Source organism: Hermetia illucens, chromosome 5 (assembly GCF_905115235.1).
Source record: "Hermetia illucens chromosome 5, iHerIll2.2.curated.20191125, whole genome shotgun sequence".
In the NCBI taxonomy this organism is placed as follows: domain Eukaryota; kingdom Metazoa; phylum Arthropoda; class Insecta; order Diptera; family Stratiomyidae; genus Hermetia; species Hermetia illucens.
The window spans coordinates 13,676,493-13,702,922 of record NC_051853.1 but is presented as its reverse complement, the minus strand read 5'-3'; positions in this window follow the sequence as shown (position 1 = coordinate 13,702,922).

The window sequence follows — 26,430 nt, the reverse complement described above, 5'->3', positions numbered from 1 at the left end:
GAAATCCTGTCCAGGAGCTCTTCCAGTTCCATTAGCCCGTTTTTCACCCCCTTACCGACGTTTTTCTGAAGGAACGTCGAGGATCGCATGTGCTTCACAACTGCCGTGCATTTTTTAATAAGTCTTTCCTCTTCCGCTTGTGCCAGAGTAATCGACAGTCCTGCCACTCGGCTTATATTCGAAACCATTTTGTTAGTTTCGGCAGTTTCCACTGTGCCTCTTTCCCCAATTACAGCACTGTGCTGTATGGTATGGGTTCCTCCTATCTGTGTTGCAGGTGCTGCATCACTTTCCGAGCCTTTCTCTCCGTCTGCGCGTCCCGATGTCTCGTCGGGTATTTCAGCCCTTGTTGCGTCCTTCGCTGGGCGCTGGGGCGAACGGCGCATTTTCGTGCTGCGAATAAACGCAGTCAGCTCACTCTCCATTTCCACTATCTCCTCGTTTTGTCCGTTTTTTTTCTCCATTTGATTTGTTTACCAGCGCATCGTGTGCAAGGGAGCGGGCCGCAATAGTCAGGAACGGGTATACCCTCGGGGACACAGCCCCTACCCCAGTTCCCTGAGGCCTGACCTACGCTTAGCAATTCCCGGAATTCACGGACGGATCAGCGCTCGCTCGGGGCAACGCGATCTGCTAACACCGGTTCAATGCACACTACCCGACCAGGGTCCCGAAGGGGCTGGCTCCTGATACACGCCACAACTACCACCTTGGCAAAGCTAGGCTCACATCACCCGATCGACGTCGACAGGGAGTTGTCAACGGCTCCGGGGACTCCCAGTGTGTCCCAGCGTGTATCGGTCATTAGCAGTTCGCTCTTCACCGAGAAACTTTCTCGAGGCTACTACCTAGGACGCAAGTATTATGCCAGCTAGGGGGTCCAACTACTTGCTCGGGCACCTCGGGGACGCCACTCCCCGTATCGTAAACGACCCATGAAGGATCGTTGACGATCCCTCACCCATTGTGAGACAGTGCAAGACCTACTCCCATAGAAAATCTATGAGAAAGGAATCGCGGTGGCCATAATCAGCGAGCTTTGTCGCAACAATAAGAGTGGTGCCTGGACAAGGGGGTCATGTTTTGCGCTAGGCTTTTGCAGAGTTGGATTTGGTGCTTACAAACAGAAAAATGCAGCCACTTTTCGATGGATAGGCTCGGGTTCAATAGTCGATTTGACATATGTGAGAATCAGATTGGCGACGAAAATGGTCTGATTCATCAGTGAGCACTATACTTATAGCGACCACCAGGCAATTTTTCTCCAAATCGAAAGTAGGCCATGCCACGAGGCGCATTTCTGTGAAGTTGGAGGTCATTCACAAAGATGCTGAGGCGCATAATGAGAGCATACTATGTTGCCGTGCCGAGACGACGAATCCTTACCTATAAGCGGTCAACCTATTGGTGGAATAAAGAAATAACGGGGTTGTGGGCTGCATGCTTTCGAGCGAGAAGGACCTGTCAACAATCTAGAGGAACACCATACTTTGACGAGTAACGGGAAGTATACGCAAACCAGCAAGGGAGAATACTTCAAGAAAGTTTGCGCGGAAAAGAGGAGACCAAAACCCCTGGGGAGCAGCGTAGCGGGTTGTTATGAAGAAGATAAAGGGATGAAAACATGGGTTCAACTAAGCCAACTGGGAATGGATAAAAAGCTCATTGGTGCCTCCATGCCTATAAGATAGTGACAAATTCCAACGTATCGTTGATACCGATAATGCTTGACATGGAGGATGCATGATCTGCCGTAGATTACTTGCGGCCGAAGTGGTTTGCTCTACCCAGTTGCGAATGTGCAGTGCCTTCAGGACAATCTCAGGCTTTCCCGAAGCACGCTGTCTGCACGTACATATCGCGCTCTAAATCAAGCTGGTCACAGGTTATACTTTGTGTAAATTTAGCTTCTTGAAAGAAAATGGAATTATTGGATTTGGTCGAATAAAAAGTTCCTGGTAGCTACCTTATTTTGGCATAACCGCTTGGTAAATATAACTCGTATAACCGTACGAATTTGTGGGCTCAATCGCTAGCCTTTCTTCGCAGATGAGGGTAATTTTTGTACACTTATTGAATCTAAAGCGCTTCACCATGTTATCTGCTGTCTTGAGGTATGTGTCCCCAAAAGTATTTCATTCTACTATTACTCCCTTAAAAAGGATAAATGCGTTTCTAAGTAGCGCAAACGTCCCTCTATTAACTTCCACCGTCCTCTTTAAATCCGATTTGAAAATAGCCTTAACGAACCAACTAACAGAGACAACAGCCAAACTTAACTAATGGATTGGCAAATACCAAAGAGCAAACATTTCCTACGTTACGTGGTCCTGTTCTCGTAACTCAACGCAAATTAAACAGGACTGTGGTCAGGAAACTTTTCATTTATACGAACACAAATTTAGTTACCCAACTGACTTCCGCTGTCGATTGATGAACACTTATTTGGTCATTCATTAAACTTCGCTCCAAATCGTCTGTCCCACATGGCCAATGGTGGAACTGCAGAAACACCGAATATGCAGACGAGGCTCTGTTGTAGGTTCCCAATGCCACCGCAAATGAGCACGAGAAAAGAAGTTTTTCCAAACAAAACTATCGTTAATTATGAACAAAACTCCTGTAGATGGCACTTTTGGGTGCTTTCTAACTTCTTCACAATAAAAGCGTAGACAAAGGTCCTGCTTTCATTGGGAGTTCCCCTGCTTTTTGTTCGCATTCAGAATGTTCAGAATCAGAAATGAAAAACATATTCGTGAGTGAACGATAAAAAGGACAAGTTATAATGAAGTACGTAAGTTTTCGCATCTATTGTAGTCCACGGTGGGTTCACATACACATTTACTTGGAGCTACGCTGCAGTATCCTCAATGAGAATGTCTTGTAAGGAGCATTGTGGAGTCGATGTCCTTAATACGCGAGTACAAAGGGTTATTCGCGGTTTGTTTGTTTAACGGGGTAAATTTTAATATGCAAGTGAGTATGAATAATGATCCAGTGAAAGGAGCAAGCATAGCATTGAATGATTTATGTAGAGGACCTTGTAAACTTTTGAATTCGAAAAGCAAGGAATGGGTGAAGTCCTTATTCGAAGCAAAGAATAAAGATTGATATTTCAGTTATAAAGAAATGGTGTCGACTTAAAACTGACATCTTTTAAAATACAAAATATATCCAAGAAATGTTCTGCATAACACAATACGATTACCCAAATCCAATCAGTTTGATTACGATATGACAAGCACGTCTACCATTGCGTTTTGGCCGCCCATCGTGACGTCAGAATAAATGTTGGCCGCTTTAACTAACAAACCACATTTGGTGATCCGAAGCATTGTATAACATATCACTTTTGCCCATCAAATTGCACTAAAGACAGTACTAAGCTGGCTTAGCCAAGAATTTTCTAGGCATCCTAAGAAATAGGTGGGATGAAACGCAGAGTCCAAGAAATACCCTTAACTCCAACACACTAATTAAGTAAATTTTTTTGGTTTATTATTGGCGCAGGGTATTGGACTCCTGCAGCATAACGCTGTTGGATTACCAATTAAACACCTCTCTGTTGTCAAAGAATTAGCCATTTGTCAGATTATCGTACTTCGGACCAGCCCTCCAGCTCTCCCAACTGAAGGAATTTTCAAGTCAAGGAATTCCCTTCAAAATGAGAGAAGTGAGAAGGAAAGGAACTGGTTATTCAAGGAACCCTCTGCTGCCAGTCGAGCTCTATTTCCTTTGCAACAAGGAGAACCTGAACGTAAGGTGCAACACGGCTTCACCTGTCAGTGTTCCTCAGCATTTCTCTGACAATGTTGCCTGGGGAGTACTCGCTTGTATTTCAATAAAGTATTTGATGTCAACAAAACCAAGGTTCTCAGTCTGACGGGTCAACGCACTCTCCTTATCTACATTAATGAGTAGAGCATCGAAAGCGTCGATCAGCCTGGCTTCTGGGGATGGTGGCACCGAACTGGATGTTGTCCGACGCATTAATTGCGACAGATCCGCTTTCGCTGCCCTATCTGAAAATGCAATTATCTCAATTGTTGTTATCCAAAAACTCCAAGCTTTCGTCGGGAGTGCGCTGGCCTGACACTATTTCAAGTGAACAACTTGGTCGGCGCACAGGCCTTGTACGCACTGTGATCGGAAGACGAAAATGGCAGTGGATAGGTCGCGGTTTAAGGAAGCGACAATTGCATTGTGGGTTACGCCATGCAGTGGAATTCACGCTCCCAATGTGGCCGACGAGTAGGTCGTCTCAAGAGTACTTGGCGCAGAACAGTAGAATAGAAGTGCTACCGCCTCGGCAAGTCGTGGCGGGTGCCGAAGCGCATTTCAGGTAACCACGAGCAATAACGCGTGGGTGTGATTAGAGCGCTATGCCGCACAAAGGGGTGAATGGTAAATATATATATTATAATTACTTGTCTTTCAACTAGACAAAGAGGAATTACGAAAAATTCTCCTGTCGCAAAACCCGGCCCTTGTTATACGATTTCATCGACTGGACAATACAGACATTATTGTCAACTACAATAAATACCACGAAAACCATTCGGCCGTACTTTCCCGGGCGAGGCGAGTGGGAATTTTAGACACAAACCCATCTTTTGCATATATGTACCATAAGTGGCACATGCACCCTTCTGAGCCATAATCACAGAACCACTACTTGAGGCTACACCTTTCAAAGTACTGAGGACGATAATAGACTTGGACAAAACTTTCTGCACAGCATAAAATAGACCCAATGGGTTGATATGTTGCAGACAGTAATGCTCAGTCTGTGAACTTGCCTGAAGGAGGACATCAAACTGTCAATAATTGAGAGTGAGTTGATGCTCTAAGGTGGGGAGGAGGCAGAGCGGGTCACTGCTGAGTCAACACAAAAATGGCCACAGGGAAACCTCTATGGGGTGGTACTGGGAAACGCTGTATTCATTATGATTTACTGGCCGTGCAGTAGGCTGATGTCCTGAGGCCGGAAAATGCTAGAATGATGTACTATTCGGCTTCATGTATTGGGATCACTTAGTCCTTTGGGCAAAATCATGTTTTGGTAGTTACATGCTAGACCAATAATGCGATTAAATGAAGGATAAGGGGAGCAAGAGAGGGAGAGAATTTTAACAAGTCTTGGATATCGCAAGTGTCTAACCACCAATGCACATGCGGTATCCATGCGGCATGCCAGAACGACCTCCAGTCTTCTAACTGGATGACGATTCATCGATTTACTGACAAATTCCTAAAGGAATTGAATGGACAATCGCATCGGGTTAAGAGGAATCTATAGCGAATACATGCCTCCCGGTTGAGCACTGGTCCAGGCATGCTTCATATGCGCTCAACGATGGAGTTGGACTCGAGGTGGTTGTGGTGTTAAACAAGTTAAGCGGCTAGAGTTACACCCCGGTAAGGTTCTCGTAAGAGCGTACCCTTCGAGAAATCTTCCATCTGATTTGCCGGAAAAACGCCGTCTCTTCGGAGAGGACGTTTGGCCGAAAGCAAGTAGACACAAGAAGCTCATCAGTAGTTGAGTTTCTACTCTTCGAACTCCTGATGAATCATTCGGCGGGAAAGACATACTCTCATACCTAAGCACTCATACTGAAAACCATTAGTCAGTACCTGGCCAAAGTCTGGTCGAAACCCAACGCTAACGAAGGAAAGGCCAAAGTTTCGTGGGCAGGATTTTATATATGTGAATATTTACACGATTAGACAAAAGTAGTGAGCCGTTTGATTATCTGTTGTTCCTCTCCGTGGGCCCATCGATTAAATTTCGGTGACGTTGCACTGTAACACCGCGGTTTCCCCGCAGAAACCTTCGCTATCTTTTAAGATATTTACAAGGCAGTGTAACATTCTTAAAGGGCTGAATGCTTCTCCATTATTCGTGGTGTATTAAAAAAATGGCCTTAAATACTTTCATTTGGAACTGAAAGTCAGGAAAAGAATACCCGACACGGTTGAGAGAGAGAGAGAGTACCTTTTCGCCCTTAGACGTTTTGGGCATGATAACGCACTTTGTGGAGATATCTACAGGCGGCCGCTTTTCGCCACCTTTACCGATTTTATAATAGATATAGCTTCCCCCGTGTAATTACGTGTAGTTAATTCCGATAGGATTTTTGACGATCTCTAACCAGTGCAGTCATTACTAGTAGTTGAATATTAGGGAAATAGATCAGGGAAAGAGATAAATAGAGTATAGTTGGAGTTATTCTACTATGCTAAATCCTACCTGATCTCTCTTGGTGACAGGCCCCGCGACAGGTCGACCAAGAAAACGCATAGAATGTCATTACAAACATAATGATCGGATTGAGTCACAAGCCTCGGAAAAATGCTAGGGCGTCCACCTCAGTCGACGCGGCAGGACGGGCCCCGGTCCTGTCGGTTTTGAGTGTCCGGATAGCTGAGTGGTTAGAGCACAAGGCTGTCATACGGAAGGTCGCGGTTCAGTTCTCACTGGTGGCAGTGGGATTTGTATCGTGATTTGACGTCCGATACCAGTCGACTCAGCTGTGAATGAGCACCTGAGTCAAATCAGGGTAATAATCTCGGGCGAGCGTAATGCTGACCACATTGCCTCCTACAGTATACTGTAGTGTACCGTTACGGTCTTGAATGAAGTGCTCTAACACACTTCAAGGCCCTGATCCAATATGGATTGTTGCGCCAACGATTATTATTATTATTTGATGAATCCAATCCTACGTTCTACGAGAAAGAAGACGCGATCGATCAACATCCCCATTAAAAAACGCCAATCCAAATCTTGGGCTGGAAAGACTAAAAACTTTCGTTACCACTTAGAAGCTGGTAAGGAAATACATATGTAAGTTGCAAATGAGTCATGCAGTACATCTGCCTCTAGTCTCGCACTGTCAAGCGCATCGTCGCTCATTTACCGTATATTTACTATCTTGCGAGCAAGAAGGGCAACAGGAATCACTCTGAGATCACCATCACTACCGGTTCGATGACAGTGCGGTAGGTAGACGCCACCCGCGAAGTTCCCCGTTCCTGTACTTGCACATGGCACTTGCTATACAAGTCTTTGCCAAGAGAATCAGCCCAGCTGCAGCTTTGTCTATTGCTTGATTTGCTCCAAAAAGCTCATCATCTAGCAAACTATCGAGAGAGGTCCAGCCATAGGATAGAGCTCTGTACTTCCTCCCGACTTGATCTCTACACTTCTCACACCCTCTAGCGCCTCAACGAGCGGTAAGCGGTTTTTCAAATAATCCATCAACAACCTTAAGAGATAGCTCGGCGTATCAAATGAATTGCTCAGTAAGCCTAGAATGTCTTTCCATTTTACGGAATTAAAGGCATTTCTGGCATTGAACGTTACTAGGAGCACAACCCATTGAGCTCGGGGGCCGTCAGCCTCTACTTGATGAAGCCCATCCACAACTGGACAGCACCCATTGTGGTAGTAATAAGCAATTAAATAATTAGCACTTAAGATTTATATTTAGGTATTTAAGGGACAAGCTGGACTATAAACAAGTCAGACTAAAAAGAATTCACTTAGGTCTGGTTTAGGTCCGAACTTACGACGAATTTCACTTCAATGTAATTCGCACTCAGGTCGTTTGTGCGATTATATATAAATGGAGAGATCACCACCGCTACTTTTCGTCACACTGCTCCCAGGACAGAGGTGAGGTAGCGTCTGATGAGTTGCCTCTGCTCTGCACGAAACCGTCAGTCAACTTTTTTATATGTCAGAATACATTCACAGAAAAGAGGAGAACTGTCACCAATACAAAAAATATAAATTCTTATTCGGATTTCAGTAAAAATTTAGTCTCTTTCTTTCACCGTATACAAAGTGGTCGGTATTTGTGCAGCAGCTTAGGGGCACCTTTCCCTTTGTTGATCAGTGCAAGCCTCGTTATCTTCCATCGGGAACGAAAAATGTCCGCTTTCATACAAGCATTGAATGCGTCGAGGACAAGGTCTAGCCAACGATGGAATACCAATTTATTATACCTCTGCCGGTATCCTATTAAATCCTGGCGCCTTCTTATTTTTCATTGAAAGGACTGCCTCATCCACTTTTTTTGTGGCAATGCGCCTTCCACGGTGCTGTCATCAATCAGCATAGGATGAGTAGAGAGTAGTATCCGTACAATACGGTCCACCTGCTCGGGCTTCAGTGAACAGGGTTTCCTCCAGAGGCTGATTTTTCTGGCTACCAGTTTATAACCAAGTTCCCACTGCTCCCGATTCACCTCGTCGAACAAGCTCTGCTTCTATTCATGACGCTGCGGAGCCTTCTTTTGGCTGATCTGTGCTCACTGTCATTATGTTTCGCAGCTCGCAATTTCCGCCGCTCAGCAATACATAGCTGGTTTGCCACGTCTCGGTGTTTGCCTGCGCATGGAAGCTCCGTACGCTGCCGTTGTCAGGTTCATAAGTAAATTTACGACGTTATCAGTTGCGGTGCTACCACTCCCTGGAGTGGCCTCCAAGTGATTCGATAAATTTCCCGACGTTCACCTTTGCGACGTTCCAAGTGCAGGAAGGACGCGATGCATTGATGTTCGATAGCCAGAAAGTCTTACGAAACCAACCACCCGTCCACCAAGATGGATCCAACCAGGATCCGCTCCTCTATGCCCAAGACATCCTCCTCCAGAGCATTAAGTCTGCATCGAAACTTCAGCATCGTCTCATTGGGTATTAGATATACGCTGGCAAATGTTACAACTATATATCGTTGCCGAATATAGCCATCCTCTCGGCCTTGGGCAACAACCTTAAGGTGGGTACCGTCTCGAACTCAGATGGCAGCAATACTCGATAAGTCGTGGTGCCATGAAGCCGGGTCCTTATTCACAACTCTTACTTCATAGCAGATATTCGCTGCTCGTGTTGGCCTACTGTCAGATTCCAGGTAGTTTTCAGAAATTTGGCCATAATCTAAGCATCTGTATCACTCGGCAAGTTCCACCACTGTGAGCTTTTGGCCTCAAAAGTTCGTAGGGTGGTACCTTTAGACATTCGCGCTTGATGGCCTTTTCTACTTCTATCTTTTCTGTTAGCCAATCAAGATATCGAAGTTCCAGAGAGCTCATGGGCTCTTGAATAGAAGCCAGAGCCTTCTCTCCCAATAGTTAACCATTAACCGCCTCATAAAATGTAACTTTGCTTCTTGTTTTTGGGCTTGGGATTTAGATCTTCATTTTGAGGTTCAAAGCGAAGTCCGCCAAGGTTGCACTTATATTATTTCTTCTTGTTATCGGGGACGTTCTACTTGGTGCTTTGTCCGGAGGATGTGAAGGAATTCAATGGACTATTGCATCTTTCCTCGATCACCTTCATTAGGCCGATAACATCTGTTTGCTCTCTCACTGGGTCATGTTGCCTTGACCAAATGGCTCTGGAAAGAGAGGCAAGTAGAGTTGGACTGAAAATAAACACCAATAAAACCAAGGTTCTCAGTTTGTCAGATCACCGCGCTCTCCCAATCTGCTTTAATGGGTAAAGCATGGAAAGCGTTGATCAATTGATATACCTGAAAGTGTGGTTTCTGCCGAAGGCGGCACCGAATTAGATGTTGCCCGACCCATTAACAGCGCTTTCGTTGCCTTATCTAAAATCTGTAAATGAAGTTATCTCAGCGCTTTCGTTGCCTTATCTAAAATCTGTAAATGAAGTTATCTCAGCACCAAGATCAAGTGGCGGGTGAACTACACTGTTACTCAAAAGCGCCAAACTTTCGTGAATACCTGTTTGCGTTGTATCATCGGAGTTCGCTGGCCTGATACTCGGTTTGCGCACATGTTTGGCACTCGTATGCGATGTGATAGAAGGACGTAAGCGACAGTGGATAGGTCCCATATTAAGGAGCAGCGACAATTGCATTGCGGGGTATGTCATGCAGTGGAATCCACTCTTCCAAGATGGTTGACATGTGGACCGCTCCAAGAGCACTTGGTGCATAAAAGTAGAGGACGAGTGGGAGCGTCTCGGGAAGTCTTGAGGTGAGTTGAAGCGCGTCTCAGATAGCCGCGAACGATGGCGTATATCTGTGGTTCTCGCGCTATACTCCACCAATGGGTGAAAAATAACAATATATATAAACAGGCACTATCACTCACTCTCAATGATAGTGGCTTGCCGAGAAGTATGGGATTTAAGTAGCAATCGACCCATCGACGAACGCTTCAAATCTAATGATGGATCTACAAGTGCTAAACGTGTGAAAATTTGCCGCACTGTAGTTTGTCCTGCTGCTCTCTCTGGGTTACAAGGCGACTATCAAAGATAATGAACCCTGTCTCACACTCGTTCGATGAGTGATATAAGTTATTATGATCACATCCGAAATAAAAACATCCACTATTGATGGGGTGGTGCTCGGAGGTGGCGGTGAGGAAGACGGGGCGGCAACCCTGTTGGCCAAACCAAAACTAAGTAGCCGGGGAGAACCTCCATAGTGGTGGCACCGGGAGACGCTGTACTCACTTTGGTTTGCCGGCCGTGATGCAGTAGGCGAATGCTCCAAAGGCCTAATTAGCGCGATCAGACCCGAGTCTGCACGGGGACTCATCTGAAGTGGCAAATTGGTCACGAAACCTTACCAGGGGTATACTGGTACCATGGGAACCGGGAAAGCCCCTGGACTCTCATACTTTGGGTGAACTCCCGTTGTGTGTGAGTACAGCTCGGTTATTTGTGGTTGGCCCCCTAGTGGGAGTTTCATTGTGGTTGTGATTGTGCTCAAGCGAGAAGAGACCTTCGGGCCTCGGCGTGGTGTTGCGTTTCAACACGGGTGCTGTACTCCTTAGTTCGGTAGAGATTTAGGTAATTCTTGCATCCACCAGTATGAATGCTAAGTCATGCACTTGGTATAGACAGAGCAGGGCTTTGATTGTGGTCACAAAATCAATCCGTGTCTGAAGAGGACCGTATGATTAATTCTCACTACAGGTACCTACGTTAAACACCATGGGCTTAACTATTGATGGGGTTACTACAGCTGTGAAGTCATTCGGAGAACAGCGCTTTCGATAGTCATATAATTTCCGCGGGTGAAAACTGACTAGGTAAGATTATAAAATTGTAAGGATCACCGCGACGTTGAAATTGTTGGGGGACGACCTAAAGGCAGAAAACAAATATTGGCCTTACAGGCATGATGGTGATTTGAGAGCCTCTCCACCCGGACAAGGCTTTTACCAAAAAGTGACAAATTCAGTCTAAACTAAAGAAAAAGAATTACATTTAAAAGTCAATAATGAAAACAAGATAGCCCACACCAACTGATTGGACACTATCCATCCTCCCCACCCCGCTGTATTGTGTAAACCATATGCTGAATTGCAACTGCTGGTGATTGCGGAGGGTTGAAGTCAACGTACCTAATACTGTTGTCGGTCAAATTTCCATGGTATGGCTATGGTAAAAAGTAGGCCGAGTTCCATATTATCATTTTTTAAGGTTTTGTGTGAAACAAAACCTTATTAGAATCGAGACGGTGTCTGTCTGTCCGTCTGTCTGTCTGTCTCTTTGTCTGTCTGTCTTTTTTCTTTTTTTTTTTTTTTGTTGAGGAGGTGGAAATCTTCAAAAAGACACTGGTCTGGACACACCAGCGTGTGGGATTTTTACCCACTAAAACCACCCCCGACTCCCTCCCTGCCCCGCGGAACCACCATAAGGTATTACATCACGGGGCGGAGTCAGCTCACTCTAGCTTTGTCATCTTTCTTCTATACGCGGCGCACGTGACCGCGCTTTTCTCCTTTCCTCTGCCTTTCGCAATTTATCTTGAATAGATGCGATCATGGAGTTAACCGCATCCCAATTCTCTTGATGTGCTAGCATTTTCGGTACCAGATTTTCTGGTACCAGCACTTCTCCTAGAGTCTCCTCTAGATTCCTCCTTTCTTCCACAAATCTCGGACAGTGGAAGAATACATGCTCTGGGTCCTCTGGTACTCCATTGCAATTTGGACAATCGGGTGAGGTCTCCAATTTAAACCTGTGAAGGTATTGGATATATCCTACGGACATGCACGCTTCGAACAGCTCAGCGAACATGTCCGGCCTGGATTTCACGGCAAGCTTAAGGGCCTTATTCGGCACTCCGTCCAGGCCCGGCGCTTTATTGTCTCCTATTCTGCCGCGGATCTCCAGCAGCTCGTCTCTGGTGACTGGCGGGATTGCCGTCACATTCAGAGGTGGATGGAATATGTCGGTGCTCTCCTCTTGCTGGGGGAATAACCCCTGGATGATTTTCAGCAAGAGGGTAGGACACGTGATCTGCGGAGAGGAGCGGCCTCTGAATCGCCCCATCACTATTCTATAAGCACTCCCCCACGGGTTGATGTCCGCTTCTGAGCAGAGCTCCTTAAAGCATTTTGTCTTGCTTCGCTGGATGGCGAGCTTGAGGGTTTTGCGGGCTGCCTTATAGGTGCACTCTTTTTGCCCCTGATCGACTCTACCTACCGCTCTCTGAGCCGCTCTTCTGGCTCGGTGGCAGGCTGATCGAAGACCGGGCAGTTCATCATTACACCAGTAGTTTGGTCTTCTACTGGGGAATGAGCACCTCCTAGGCATAGACGCGTCACATGCTTTGGCGATGCATTGATCCAGATGGACGGCTCTTTCCGTAGAGGCGCCTGCTTTATCAAGTTGATCTAACCACACCTCTATGAAGGTCTGCTCATCCAAAGATTTTGCAGACCAGCCTGAAACCTTTTTCGGTTTTGGGCATGATAGCTCTTTGCCCTGTGGCTCGACACATGTCTCAAAGAAGATTGCCTGGTGATCGCTGTGGGTGTAGCGTTCGCTGACGCACCAGGACATACCACGCGCCTGCGAAGGGCTGATAAAGGTCAGGTCTACAACCGAGCCTGACCCCCCTTTCTGAAAGGTGTTTACGGCACCTTCGTTAGCCAAAACCATGTCCAGCTGCGCAAAAGCCTCTAATAGACTGCGCCCCTTAGCATTTGATTCTCTGCTACCCCACTCTAGGGCCCAAGCATTGAAATCACCAGCAATCACCTTTGGACTTCGTCCCCTTGCATCGAGAACAAGATTATCAAGCATTTGCTCGAATTCAGGCAGTGTCAAACTTGGTGGGGCGTAGCAGCTGTATACATATACACCACTTATTTTCGCCCACACAAAGCCACTGGCTGCCTGACTTGCAGTACATTGTATGGCTTGTCGACCACAAGCCCATATCGCCGCTTCACCAGTCGAATCTGTGACCCATACGCCACCGTGACGGTTTCTGTACGGTTCACTTATGATGGCAACCTCCATCTTAGATTCGAACGTGGTCTGCTCAAGTAAATCCTGAGCGACCCTGCAATGATTGAGGTTTATTTGAATAAACCTTTTTGAGTATCTCCGCGTAGGACAGATTGCCCTTATTGGAGATAACAATCGCATCTGGACGAGTTCGCACTTTTGCTTTTCGTTTCGCTTTTTTGTTGGTTACTTTAGTCCATCCATCGTTTTCGTTCGTCTTGGGCTTCGCAACGCTGGTCGAGTTTCCTAGATTCGCTGTATGCTATCCTCCTTCTGAACTGTTGGTGTTGGTTTTCAGGATGTCCTGTCTGCCTTTTTTTCTCTTAGGCGCCTGCTGATTATTTAAAGGATCCCCCTCTTTTTCACGTACTCGCTTATTTCGCTGGGATTCGATGGTAGTACGGTTAGGCGTCACTTGGGTCGCTTGTGATACTGTTGGCACAGCGGGGTTCGGCGTGTTGTTATTATTCTTCTCCTCCATCTGTGATCTATTATAGAGGACTCTAATGGCCCTCACCATACTCTTTATGGCTTGTGCTTGTCCTTGATAAACTCGGACAGCTCAACTATCTTTGCCCCAAGCTGGGTGAAGGGTAATTCCTCCGGATTGGGACTCTGCTCCCTACTTTACTTGGTCCTTCACTTTTGGCCTGTACTTTATCCTTCATCGTCTTTGGTATTGGTGGAGATCTCAAAGTTGATGAGCTTCTTTTGAATGGATCTCTTCCTTGTTCCTGGAGCACCTCCTGCTGTCGAGCATCTTGAACATATGCGGTGGGTGTTGTCATGGTTTTTGTTGTCCAAAAAGCTGCTTTTAGTTCATCTTTGTTGGCTCTTGTTATTGGTGTTCTCGGTAAAGTCGTACTTCGCTTGAATACCTCCTTCTCCAGATCCAAATCACTTGTAGCATTATTTGCCACGGTGGCCAAGTTGTCCACCACCGAGGCACTGCGGTCGAGGGATATCGACGACCGGGAGCCCGCTTGCTCACTCCCAAAAACCGCCGGTACTGGGGTTCCGAGCCCCTGCACCGTAAGTTTCCTCCTTCTCTGGTCTTCCATGGTGGTTTTATGTTCTGGGTATCCTTCCCATAGCCATTTTGGGCCGCGCACCAGAGATGAGCAAACACTAGCATATGCACAGTCAGAAAAGAAAAGTGCATGAACACATATATACACATCAATAGGTATGCCCCAATCCGTCAGCTGGGGTCGCGCCTGATGGGAGATCTGGCCACTCCTCACAGGTCTGTCTGTCTGTCTGTCTGTCACACCCGATTTATTCGGGAACGGCTAGACCGATTATCACGAAAATCGGTGTAATCTGGTGTTCCCTTTACATGCAGTTAGTGGCGCCATCTTGTGTTAAGTCAAAGGGGGGGCTCCCCATACATGTGAATGGAGGGTGCAGATTTTTTTTTCACAGAATGTAGCCATGTGGCATATCAAATGAAAGGTCTCAATTAGTACTTTTCGAAATTGGTTCAATATTTGATATTGGGTGAAGCATAGGGGAGTGAGGGCTCAAAATATGACCCCCAAAAAGTGTAACAGGTCTCGTTCTCAGAACCTAGCCAACCGAAAAATCTGAAAAAAATCACAGTGATGCATCTCTATGTAATCTAGGCCTCAAAATATATCCGGTTCCGATATCTGCACAAATAAAGTTAATAATAGTATATTTCCACATTTTACAAATTTACCCGGCACCCCCCTTATGTTCATCCCAGAAGTACAAAATTTGGCATGCATATAATGAAGAACATAGTGCACAGTTTGGTCAAGTTCGAAGAAAATCCAATTAATACTAACAAAGTTATAGGGGGTAAAACTTTACCATTTTTTGTGAATTTCGTGCACTCTACAACCCGCATGACGTCATCATCACATATCATTTCGTCAATACCACAATGAAGTGAGTTCTTATGAATTGGGTTCCAGAGAATTATTTTGTTTTAGTTTTTTAGTAATTTGTCAACCAGACATGTGTATATGTAGGTATATAGTATATGCGTGCTAATGAACTTTGCGGGTAGTACCTAATTCAGATAGATATAAGAAGTAAATCGGAAATATGGGTACGATCAATTGATATACGTGCATATATGTGTACAGTATTCGGAATAGGCAAGGATTATGTTGGATTTGTAGCTATATACGGATAGAGAAATGTGCGTTGAAATTTCTTACATAATATGAACACAAAACCTTTATACCCGAAGCGTGAGCTTCCGGTATTCCGACTTGTTTTGTCTTGGCATTTCCATTCCGGACCTCCGATAAAAGTCCGGGCTCAGGGGGAATCCCCTCCTTTTCACTCCCCTCTCTTCAGCCTTGAATATTATACACGGTAGGATTTGGGATTCAATATAACTTGTATAAACTTAGGAGGGTCAAAGTACAAGGGCGTTGTTATCAACTTCTCATAAAAGCTGTCCAGCCTTATTATAATCGCCTCCAATAAAACTCCCAGAATTAACGTAATCAGCGTCATTTTTCCCATTCGAATAAATGATCCCAATCTCCGCATTTTCTCACCCAATCTAAGTAATCTCGTAAAATATAGCCTCACATCAATTCAAACCCAAACTGCAACAATTGCTAATCCAAATTCACTTACACATTTCGTGAAGTGATATCAGAGGAAGATTGAGTCCTTACGGAATGAAATTTGAACTCAAGTTGCACATCGTATATCCTTCCCCGGGCAAAACGTTTTATTGACACTTAAACCATTGGAACCTCGAATATACATAAGTGATACTCGAGCAAGTGGATGAATAATACTCAGGACATTATACTGCAAGGATTTCCTGTTGTAAGTGGGAATGTTGGGAATATATCGGTGTTCCAAGTGAATGGGCTTGAACATCACATCTCGAGCCCAGCATACAGTTCCTTGCCGTGTATTAGTTCAGTCATAATTCTTCCCGAAAGTTTAATATCGAATTTAATGTGAAATATTTTACGTCAGCAATGTCTCTTCACTTATGGAATAAAAGACGACACAGACTCTTCGGGGCCGAAAAAGGCGGGTGAGCTGCCGGAAAAGACAGTAACATCCTTGCATGTCTTGCCGAAAATGATAAAAAAGAAAAATCGAGAAATGAAAGGACACAAAAATAATGTCTCTATTATGGTTTGTGGGTACAGTGTTGAACATGCCTTACCTGACAATGATTGTCAGTAACCTTGTGGCTCTTGAGAACTTTTGATTTTCGTCTCTGTCCCGTAAAAATTTATTCAGAAATAAATAAGAAGAAGTGTATACTCATTCCGGAAATACCATGGATTACCTGCATTATCTTAGATAGTTTGGTATACTATGTATTATTTATAATGACTATATCACCTCTGTGAGAGTCATAATAGAGAATGATTTAAATTCGTCTCCCTGTCCCATTTTCTACTGCACTATTGTACACACATAAGGACCCACCTTCGTCCTCCCACGTTGCCTCTTCATATGCTCTGAGCATTCTGGCTTTTCGTCTGGAATGCATGTTATCCTTGCGTGAAGTAACCTCTGTGAGACACTGCTGTATACTACACGATGAATAGGAGCCTGAATTTATGACGTCCATTTAATCATCGTAAGTGATTTTTGCTTCTTCCAAGATTTATCGTTTCAGTTAATTGTTTTCACTTCTTGATGTCATCATAGTTCACGACAATTTTTCGTGCAGGATTTAAGATGGGCGGTTGGTGCAACAAATAGACAGTGCTTGTAAAGGAGGTTACGAAGCTTGTTGAATGTTGGTTTTGAGAATTGGCTTTCTCGGCGAAACTGACTTTGGTTGCTGTTTCTGTTTTCCTATTTCCTATTTCCCGTTCAATTTCATATAATAATAATATGCCATTGCGCGATTCTATTTCACTTGTCAGAACTTATGTTAGTCCAGAACCATGTTTATTCCATGAAACGTGGAGTGGACAGAACCCTACCGTAAATGAGTCTTTCCACATTTTTTCAATTATGTTCAACAAGTAGATAGGCCAATAAGACACCAGATCTCCTGGTGGCTTATTAAGTTTTATTGGGTGTACAAATTAATTCTGTTCGTTTTCAAAAGATGGCTCCAGTGGTCGTTAAAGTTTCATATTGACAGTTGATTGCGATTATGTCAGAGAGAACGTATAGCTGTCAATAGTATAGAGTGGATATTGCTTTAAGTTTTACGCAAAATATCGGTTTTTTTAAGGTAAAAATGTCGAATGTGGTGGTAACTAGGCAGCATTTCCAGGAAGTTGTACTTTTTTAATTCAATTTGAAAAAAAGTACAGCTGAAGCGCATAGAATGCTTGTTGAAGTATATGGCGACAATGCTGCAAGTGATAAATCATGTCGGGAATGGATTTTAGCGTTGATGACAAGCCTCATCCTGGAAAACCGAAAAGATTCAAAGACGAAGAATTGCATGCATTATCCGATGAAGATGCTAGTCAAACGCAGGAAGAGCTTGCAATATCATTGAGAGTGATACAGCAAGTAATTTCAGTTCGATTAAAGTCCAGACGCAAGGAAATTGAGTACCTCATTAACTTAAAGAAAGAGATTTTTGCATCGGATTGTGGCTTGTAATGAGAAGTAGATATTTTCTAATAATAATAAGAAGAAGAATATCCCTAAAAGAAAAGAATATAACGAGAGGCCCGGTCAACCATTGCTATCGACCTCAGCATCAACACCCAAGCCCAACATCCATAGTTAAAAAATCATGTTGTATATCTGGGGGGACCAAAAGGGAATTGTCTGTTATGCGCTTCTGAAACCTACAATTGATGCGTTTGCACGGAGCGTTACGAGAAAGAGGCCAGAATACGAGGAAATGCACGACAAAGTCTTTTCGCATGATAACGCTCGCCCTCATGTCACAAACGTAGTGAAAAATTATGATATTCGCAAATTCTTAAGTGGGATATTTTACTGCACCCGCCGTATTCACCAGACATTGTTTCTTCAGATTACTAGTTGTTCCAACGGATGCAGCACAATTTGACAGGTCACCGGCTGACTTCTTTCAAATAAGTCGAACATTGGCTTCAAACTTCACGATGAAATCCCAAAACTGCCTGAGAGATGGGAAAATATTGTAGACAACGATGGACAATATTTTGATTAATCCGTTTGTTTATCTTGTTTCGAAATAAATGCATTGCTTACACTAAAAAAACGGGCCGAATTAATTTGTACTTCCAATAATAACAATATAATTTGAATTTGGGCAGGAATAAAAAAGCTGGGCTGAAAAGTTCGTAAGCTAACATAAAAAATTATTATTCAATATAGTTGTCCTCGAAGGCGATATAACGATTATAACGGTCATACAATTTTTTCAATTTCTTCCTTTCTATCCATTTTCTTTAAACTAACACAAGTTGCTTCACTCAAAATGCTCTATCCCACAAACTAATAGTCCGACAGCTGTCAAATTTGCACTCGTGCCTTTTGAAGGTTAAGTTTAACTTAAAATCATGTGGATATGGATATGAATGCCAGTAGCGCAATCTGTTTGTTAGCCTACGAAACTCAACTGTTACCTTCATTCAGAAAAAGCTTGAAGATGTTTGCAAACGGGTCGGCCCTACTCTTTATAGCTGTTTTGCTAGGAAAACCATCCAAATCCGGAAACTTTTTGTCGCTAAACCTCTCACGTATACCTCCGATAATTGGGGATATCGCGTACTCGTTGGTTGGAGCTGTCATTTGCCTACCACACTTTTTAACGATGAGAGTATAGACCGACTGTTTTTAAGAGCAGCCTTTTCGTTATGACTGAAGAAGCCATTCCGGCAGTGCTTTTGTCCACCTCTTTATACAGTTGTTTGAAGCAATTCCTTTTTCCTTTTTCAAATGACATTTTTCTAGTTGCTAATATGTTGTTCATATGACATTTTTCTAGTTGCCTTCTAGGTGTTCGATACTACTGGATTTCCCTCTGAATCGCCGACGAAAACCTGCGGACCATAGCCCAGCAACGTCAGTATAGCTCCGGTAAGTGGGCTACCTATCGGGTGGCAATCGCACTCAGGGAATAGTTACATCGCTTATGACTGTACCCCACAGGAATTTGAACAACTATCTACACGACATTGTCGTTTATTTTTATGTCGATCACGAAGGCTTCAGGAAACGTGTTCTCTCCACAAGTATTCGCGATTCCACCTCTTGGGTCTTTTCCCCGGAGTCTTTGTATTCTGTATAAGTGCCAGTACCAAGTCAAACAACGTCAACCCTTCGTCCAAAGAACATCCCTTAGCATTCAACGTTCAGCTATTCCTCTTCAATTCGCCACTCATTAAAATCGACGGATGTTATTTTTGGACGACATTCTACAGCGTTCACCTGTACTAAGTGTCTCCTCATATTAAGGGAACGTTACGAGAGGAAGAAAATAGTACATGTAGAAGACAACAACCAACAAAAACCACTGCTCAAAAAGCAGAGACAAGCAAAGGACGTCTGAGATAAAATATCAGACGTTTGGAAGGAAGTAGGTCTCAGTAGCGCAGGTGCTAAATGGTACCTGCGTTATTTGAAGGGAGGCCTGAAACCAGAAGAGGCCCTTAAGAAGGCTTAGGACAGACCTAAGCGATCTTTATCGGAGCCAAGAAAGCGGGGAGCAGCGGAGATTAGCCAACATGAGGGGAATGCTCCCAAAAAATTCAAAAATTCAAAAGGGGAAAAAACCCTGGCAGGAGGTCAGGGGTGAAGGCAGGATTCAGGAAGCCCGCCATTAGCTATGCTAGTGCGGTCAAGGGCATTCGACTGGCCATACGGCCAAACATATTTCCCGCGCAAATACTCACTCGTGAGGAATAGGAAACTGTCGAAGACCTTGTCAGGCAGATGCTCAAGGGATGGACTGCGAAACTTGTGTTCACCGGGATACATTTTCGACCAGGTCACATACTGGAGGATTGCGTGACGGAAGACACTGCACTGTGGCTTAGGGCCACAGTTTCCAAATTTCCAGGTTGCGAAGGAGCAGAACTGTTAACCATGTGCTGCGGATGATATACCAGGAGTGCACAAGGTGACAGTGTTTCTCCCAAAAGCCTCAACAATAGACACGGAAAGTCTCATGGACCTCCTAATCGCTCTGAATGAGGATTCCCTATGCTATTAAGGAGGGTGTTGAGAAAAAAGGTGAAGGGCAAGGGTAAACTCCTCACAATGGTAGATGACCCCTGATGATCCCTGGAGGAAATCAAGCCGTCCACAACAAGGCTCTCCATAACAGCTATAAGGGGGATATGGATGCCGCAATAGCCGCAGCTAATGGATGTCTTGGAAATGAAGCATCAACAAATGATCTTCATAACCACATGAAGAAGGTTATCATTCATAAGGCCACAAACATACTTGGTCCAAGTCGCAAAAAGTTGGAACGGTTGGTTCCACGATGAAAGTAAGCTTGCAACGGAGCAGAAGGGTACTGCACTCTCAAAGAACTGGAACATGCGCAGAGGCCTATCACGAACTTCGTCGAGCGGAGAAGCGACTTCACAGAAGGAAAAGGAAACATAGGAGAACCACAAAGTCTATGAACAAGAGAAGTGCACGGAGCAGCCCCATCAGATGCGAAAGTTTTACCAAAAAATTGGAAGAATGAAGTCTTATACACCTCGATGCTCATTCTGCCGTGACAAAGAGGGAAATCTAATTTCCGACAGAATGGGCATATTGGAGCCATGCGTTGAGTACTTTAATGAACTGCTGAACAACCAAAATATCGGTGAGTGGGAGTTCCCGCTAGCTAAAGACGATTGACAAATGCTTCCACCACCAAGCATGGAAGAAACAGTGCCTACAATATATCGGCTTAGAAATAGTAAGTCGCCAGGAGCCGATGGAGTTGCTACGAATTCTTTACATATGGAGGCGGCCAACTACACCAAATGGTTCATCAACTGATGCTTAACGTGTGGAATAGCGAACTAATACCTGACGACTGTCAGGGAGGCATTATCTGTCCCATAGATAAAAAGGACGTTGCAGAGCACTATCTATAAGATATTCTTCGCTGCCTTGCTAGGCCAGATAGCTCCATACGCCCTAAACATCATTGGCCCATATCAAAGAGGGTTCACTTCAAGCAAATCGGCAACAGATCAGATTTTCTCTCTGCGGCAAGCGACGAAGAAACTGTTGAAATATGGATACCAATTGCACCATCTCTTCATCGACTTTAAGGCCGCCTATGATAGCAAAGCCAGGGTAAAACTGCACACGTCCATGAGAGAATTCGATATCACAGCTAAATTGATAAGAGTGGCTATGCTAACCCTCATCAGCTTGACCAGATAAAAACAGTAGGATCACTCTCGAGACCATTCAAGATCAACAATGGTGCAAGACAAGAGGATGCCCTACAACCTGGCCTTCAACTAATCCGGGTGAGGATGATTCAGTCTGGAAAGTCTGTTAGAGAAATATCTAGGATAAAAAAAAGAAGACGAAGCAGACCCTGCCTGAGATGGAACGATGGCGTAGGTCAGGACGTCGGACAGCTTTTAGGGATATCGAATTGGTGGACCTCGGCGCAAAACCGGGATGTCTGGAGTTCCTCATTAAGCAAGGCTAAATGGGATACCGGTTTTCTTGCGACGTTGAAGATGAAACATTTTCGTCATTTACTTAGCTTGAAAATAGGCTAGTTCACCAATGCGGACTTGCAGATGTGAACTCTGCTTGCCGATAAGCGTCTCCTTACTCACGTCCAGGGATCTGACAGATAGCACATTGCATTTATGTGCTTCCTCAGTGGTAGGCCATCACCTTGCGTCCATTTCGGAATCTCGTTTGTTTTCCTGCAGACAGAAGCTAGCCGCCTGGACTGTTCAGTTTGTATTTAGATTGCTTCACCATGGATTTGTCCGCGCTGATGGTAAATCTTTAATGGAAACTCGTCTGTTTCTTTCGCTTAGAACTCGGATCACCTCTAATCAGCCAACAAGCTTCACGTTACCCACGTCAGGAAGACGCTAGTAGACCTCGAAAGACTGAACGAATCATTGTCTGTATCTGAGAAAAAAATGGTTCATTTTTTGTTTAATCGATGAAAAATACGGTACCATGACCTTGTAGCATATCACCGGCCTGCAATTTCGCCCTGGTTGGGAATTCCGTAGCAAACTCGCCTTAGAAGCAGTTCGAAGAAGGTGTTTAGAATATACGGGATCCTAAGTCCATATAAACATGATCTTGGACCGGACCAAATGGGAAGCAACTTACTCTCATGTTTTTTGGTATATGAATCCTTAGTTTGGGGCCTAGTTGGGACCCAAGCATTCAAAAATCAAAAAACCAAAAAAGGACTAAGGGTTTCATCCAGGGTCAGACGCTGCCTCACCTCTGCCCTGGGAGCAGCGTGACCGAAAGTGGTTCGGTCACGCTTAGACTCAAACAACTGGCTTAGTTCAATATAATTCGGAATCTTATCGTGTTTTTGCGATGATATAAAGGAGATCACGCTGCTCCCAGGGCAGAGTAGCGTCTGAAGAGTTGCTTCTGCGCTGGATGAAACCGTTGGTCGTTTTTTAGTTTTTTGAAGTTCGAAAAAGTTACTATGGCTGTAAAGCATTATTTTCCAGTATCCCAATTCCTGGAGCATAGCAACATCAAAGTAATTTGGATCGGAGGAAAGTGTCACCGCGATAGATGGAATTCGGGTATCCTTCCCTTGATTGTAAATAGGAAGTGAAGTGGTCGGATTTCTACCAAATCCACAATCAAGCGATCATGAGTCCAACTTTTGTTTGTATGGAAGGAGGGGGCGGGAGGAGGATCCCTGACACTAATATCACCTCATCGCTACATGCTACCACCGTTCTTGTCAAGTTTTATTCGCGTTTCATCCATGATCAGAGTCAGAGTACTAGATAAATGGCGTTATCTTGGATGTCCATCTGCTTAGGGATCCTTTTGATCCGGCGTGGAGAAAGAAAGCTGCATCGAAAGCCGCAAAAGGGTCGGAGTATGATAGAAAGAACTGCAAATATTTTTAGCAACGGGCACCATGCACATTTCTGCGTTTATGACTATCCTAAAACCTGCACTCTTGTTAGCCTTACTGATTATTTTATCTCCTTATTATCGACATGGCTTAAGTACCATATAAATAACTGTGAAAAATGGTGACCATATTGCGTTCCTATATGGCTCGCAAGTGGGTCATTCAAGAAACACAGAACCATTCCTGCTTCGAATTCTTTTCCTGAGAAGGACCTTTTTAAGCTACATCCTGAGTTATGTAGATAGGCCTCGCATCTATTGGTATGAATGCCATGAATATAATTGGCATAGATCACTACATTTTAAAGTGAGAGGTGTGGGCGATGGATAAGTATTTCCCAAATGGCGATTTCCCCTTGCCTTTTCGGCGACACTGATGCCAAAAGCTGTTAACTTCTAAGGTTACCACTTTTGATTTCTGATCATATCCGGTTAATTCTGCTTTACTTCCTGGTTTACATCTTACTAGATTAGATGGACCAAAGCCAACACTGCAGCCTTTTCATCCTGGATCTGAATAATTAAGATATTGAATAGTTTTTGTATCTGGGTAAAAATTAACGGCTATTGCGAGGACCGGGATGGAAAAAGAATGATTCTCTTGGGGTCGAAGTTTATTCGGGAGTCCGGAATAGAAAGAAGAAAGGCTACAGGCTTTTTGGTAATTCTATGCAGAAAGTGCGATTTCATAGCAAGTCTGATGACAAACTTAACCTCCTCCTCCTTTGAGGGATATTGCGAATCTACTGAAGTTATGGTGAGAATGAGAGACTCCTTTCAATAACATTCTACGTACGAATACTGGTATTTCTCGAGCAGACATGTAACTTTTTCCAATTCGTCCTTATAATTTCGTATAAAATTGTGTTTCTGACTACATCATTTAACGTATTGTAAATTGTGGACCCGCCATCCAAATAAAATTAAATTGATAAAAAAACATGGCCACTTTTCCAGTTGTAATTTTCTTTTTGTGCCCATGATACACGGAATTATCGTAAAATAGTACGAGTTCAAGCAAATTTTAATTGACTGTATCTACGGACACGACAATCTGAATGTGCAAACATTTCCAACCAATAAATGGAAAATAAAAACCAAATAGTCGTGTAAACACTTAATTGAAAAAAAGTCCATTCCAGCACTATCATGGCCTTATTTTCTGAGTACGTTCTCTTTTTTCGTGGAGTGAAAACATCCCCAGAAAGTGCACACGTTTTTTCCAGGAATAACAGATGAATGCTGTATATCCATGACAAAATGATAGCCATCGATAAATACATATGAATGACGCTTATACATAGCTTCAATTTAGAAATCAATCTTAAATTCCAGGGAGTCTGCTTTCAGACCCAGAAAAAAGCTCAGAGAACGAATAATCGATAATGGTGGCTTCATTGGCTCCTGGCAATGTATCTTTCTCATTGTGCATCTAATTAGCGCCAAAAGAATTTCCTAACACTGTTTCGTGTCAAATGAAATGAATCCAACTAAAAGTGAAGACAAAATACTGAACGGTGATGCCGTTATTGTTAAGTTGATGAAAAATGGGTGAAAATATTTTCCGGAATGTATGTTTCCTGTTCACTCCCTGAGACTGTACCTTAATTTCATTATCATCACAATTAATGATTTTCAGGTGATAACCCCACAGCAACGAGACATACTCGTACATAAAAGGAACGCAAACATTCATGACCACTGGGATTCGAACCCAGGGTAAGGAGATTGAAATGCTAGAACTCTACCCTGTCAGTCGTTGAGTCGTCCGTTACTGGAATACCCACCTTTACATGTTTGGCCAGTGTGTGAGAATTCATATACAATTTTAAAAATTAATGGGAAGAGATTGGTAACTTTTCACTGGACCAAGAGTGGACATGATTCCAGGGTTCCCCCGTGGTTTTTACCAATTGAATGAATAAAGGTGACCCAGCTGAGGAGTAAGAAGTGAACCAAAAAAACGACAATCTGAGAGGGGAGGCAGTATCTAGTCACAGCGGGATTTCATACCAGACAAGGGAAGGTCCAAACGATTTAACATTGGCATTTGGCTCATAATCTTCGGGAACGAATTGAATTAATGACTGCAGTCAGACCAACGAAGATTTTGCCACAGTACTTGTGGTATCTGCTATTCAACATTGACGCAAATAAATAGGAGGCGGGTCTGATACTCGTCCTGGCAATTCATCATCTCTCGAAAGCAGTGAAGCATGATGTTCTGCATTCATCATCTCTCGAAACCAGTGAAACACGATGTTCAGCACCACATCAACACCACTGGTTTCCCTATCTTCTCTAAGGTGCGTCCTCTACCACTCCAGAAGTTCACTAAGGCACGGAAGGAATTCGAGCAGCTAATTCAACAGGGTATCTGCCGACCTTCAGACAGCTGTTGATCATCACAACTCCATATGGTCCCTAAGCCAAACGGCGAACGGCGCCCCTGCGGGGACTACCAAAGGTTAAACGTGCAGACCATTCCAGACCGAGACCCCATACCACTCATCCCCGACTTTGCACACCACCTCGCAAACTGCCGCATCTTTTCGACCTTGGACTTAGCCAAGGCCTATCACCAAATCCCTGTAGCTCCTGAAGATATACCAAAGACGATGATATGCACACCATTTGGACTCTTCGAGTTCACGCGGATGACTTTCGGGTTGTGCAATGCGGCGCAAACCTTCCAAAGGTTTATCTACACGGTCTTGCGAAACCTTGATTTCTGTTTCATATGCCTGCATGATTTTCTGGTCGCTTCTTCCTCAGAGTCTGAGCATTTGGCCCATCTCGAGTGCATTTTCCAACGTCTTCTTGAGGCCGGAATAGTCCTAAACGTAGAAAAATCCAAGTTTCTCCGGAATCAGGTGAGATTCCTCGGCCATTCCATTACTCCTGATGGAATCCAACCCAACACAGACAACGCGCATGCAATTTGAAGCTTCTAGCGTCCTACGACAGTGAAAGGGGTGCGGAGGTTCTTAGGCATGCTAAACTTCTATTGTCGTTTTCTGCCCAAGGCCGCGCACCACCAGTCTGTTTTGAACACGTACTTGTCTGGCCCCGAAACCAAGGACACACGAGTGATTGTGTGGTCTGAAGAGGCTGTCCAGGCTTTTTAAA